This window comes from Schistocerca serialis, chromosome 6 (assembly GCF_023864345.2).
Source record: "Schistocerca serialis cubense isolate TAMUIC-IGC-003099 chromosome 6, iqSchSeri2.2, whole genome shotgun sequence".
Lineage (NCBI taxonomy): Eukaryota > Metazoa > Arthropoda > Insecta > Orthoptera > Acrididae > Schistocerca > Schistocerca serialis.
This window is the reverse complement of record NC_064643.1, coordinates 620,261,938-620,264,698: the sequence shown is the minus strand read 5'-3', so window position 1 is coordinate 620,264,698 and position 2,761 is coordinate 620,261,938.

Here is a 2,761-nt window from a genome sequence, read left to right as displayed (position 1 = left end):
CGAGACAATTACGACAGGGAGCAATTTTCATGTGGTAGGCATTACATCTGACTGTCTATCGTGAGCTCTTTTTTCCCTGTTCTGCAGCGTCTGTTCTACAGCAGTTTGCATAAAATATTTCCAAAAAGGTTTTTAGGTGTTGGTTATACTTTTCGTATTGCTGTGTTTATTCGTCTCATCCTCTTGATCTTATTCCAAAAGACAGTCAGGGAAGATTCAGTAGAGATAAGCTATTACTTAAATTTCGCCAGCTTTTTATTTTTGCATAGTCGTTTCGTCCTTGCCTGGATGCGATTTTACACTGAAGCGCCAAAGAAGCTGGTATAGTCATACGTATTGAAATACAGAGATATGTAAACAGCCAGAATACGGCCCTGCGGTCGGCAATGCCTATATAAGACAACAAGTGCCTGGTGCAGTTGTTAGTTCGGTTACTGTTGCTACAATGGCAGGTTATCAAGATTTAAGTGAGTTTGAACGTGATGTTACTGTCGGTTCACAACCGATGGGACCCAGCATCTCCGAGGTAGCAATGCAGTGGGGATTTTCCCGTACGATCATTTCACTAGTGCGCTGTGAATATCAGGATTCCGGTAAAGCATCAAATCTCGGACATCACTGCTACCGGAAAAACATCCTGCAAGAACGGGACCAACGACGACTGAGGAGAATCGTTCAACGTGACAAAAGTGCAACCCCTCCGCAAATTGCTGCAGATTTCAATGCTGGGCCTTCAATAAGTGTCAAGGTGCGAACCATGCAAAGAAACGTCATCGATAGGGGCCTTCGGAGCCGAAGCTAACTCGTGCACCCTTGATGACTGCACGACACAAAGCTTTACGCCTCGCCTGGGACCGTCAACACCGACATTAGGACACTGGACTGTTGATGACTGGAAACATGTTGCCTGATCGGAACAGTCTCGTTTCAAATTGTATCGAGTGGATGGACGTGTACGGGTATGGAGACAACCTCATGAATCCACAGACTCTTCATGTCAGCAGGCGACTGTTCAAGCTGACGGAGCCATTGTGATGGTATGGGACGCGTGTAGATGGAGTGATATGAGACACCTGGTACGTCTAGTTACAACTCCAACAGGTGATACGTACGTAACATCCTGTCTGATCATCTGCATCCATTCATGTCCATTGTGTATTCCGACGGACTTGGGCAATTCCAGCAGGACAATGTGACAACCTACACATTCAGAATTGCTACAGGGATACTCTTCTGAGTTAAACACTTCCGCTGGCCACCATACTCCCCAGACATGAACATTATTGAGCATACCTGGGATGCCTTGCAACATGCTGTTCAGAAGAGACGTCCACCCCCTCGTACTCCTACGGATTTACGGACAACCCTGTAGGATTCATGGTGTCAGATCCCTCCAGCACCACTTCAGACATTACTCGAGTCCATGCCACGTCATGTTGCGGCACTTTAGCGTCCTCGCGGGAGACCTACACGATATTAGGCAGGCGTACCAGTTTCTTTGACTCTTCAGTGTATTAAGAAAATTCTCTTCCGTGGTTCGTCGCTTGTAGGTTTTGAGTGCTTCTATCATCTCCTCAGCTGCTGTCTCACATTCTTAGTCCCGCCAGAGGAGCAGAAGAAACATAGACAGGCGAGTTGTATGGGGCTGAGGTTTCGGCCATCTTTTCAGTGTTATGTACTAGGCTGCCATAGTCAACGCTCACATGCCCACTTTCTTTAACGTCTTTCAGATTCCCCGCCAGCATTTCCATATGTTCTGCCCATTTTGCTTTTCGTTTATTTCAATTAAATGCAGATACACCTATACTCCCGATTTGAGGTTGTTACGACATTTAATCAACATCGGTAGGTGATCAGACCCGAGTAGCTCTTGCAGTACTTCCCAGCTAACTTGCGCGCAATATTGGCCAATGCGAAACTGATAGTCTTAGACAGCCACTTAAACCAATCTTCCCTCACCGAGTTTCCTAATAATGTGTTTATTTTATACAATGTAAAGTATAAACAAACAAAACATGCTACGGTTGCCGCCCCATATCCCTGCACAGCTGTTTTAATTAAAAATTGTTTAATTAAATATTTTTCGCTGACTAAATTCCATGATAATGAGTCGTGAAATCCCTTCAGTTTTCTTGTAACCTCTACTGCAGCGCTGCCAGGCGACTGGCATGTATAAAAACACTGCGAAATGGTTATGTATTGTATAGATGGAGTGTAGAAGCACACTCAAAATGCAAATGTACAATCAGATAATAACCTTACAGCGGACTCCATATCTGCGCGTCAAAGATACGCTCTCAACCACAGTATGAGAAAGAAAATACTGACTTCTGTCAAGAAGAATCTGGGTTTGTCACAACAAGATGATACATCATATTTTTTGCATAAAAAAACCGGAATAAAGGAAAGATAATGCAAGTCTTCACAGTATGATCAGAGCGACTAAAAATACCATCAGTCCGTTTGATGATAGCATCGATAAAAATGTTTTATTTATCATTCCTACTGATGAGACAGCAGCATCTGATGTTGTATTGTATTGTATGGAACCGGGGTTCTAGAAACGACGGAGAAGTTTCGCCGCCGCCGTAGCCCTCTACATCTACATCCACATCTACAATTTCATGGATACTCTGCAAATCACATTTAAGTGCTTGGCAGAGGGTTCATCGAACCACCTTCACAATTCTCTATTATCCCAGTCTCGTATAGCGCGAGGAAAGAACGAACAACTACATCTTTCCGTACGAGCTCTGATTTC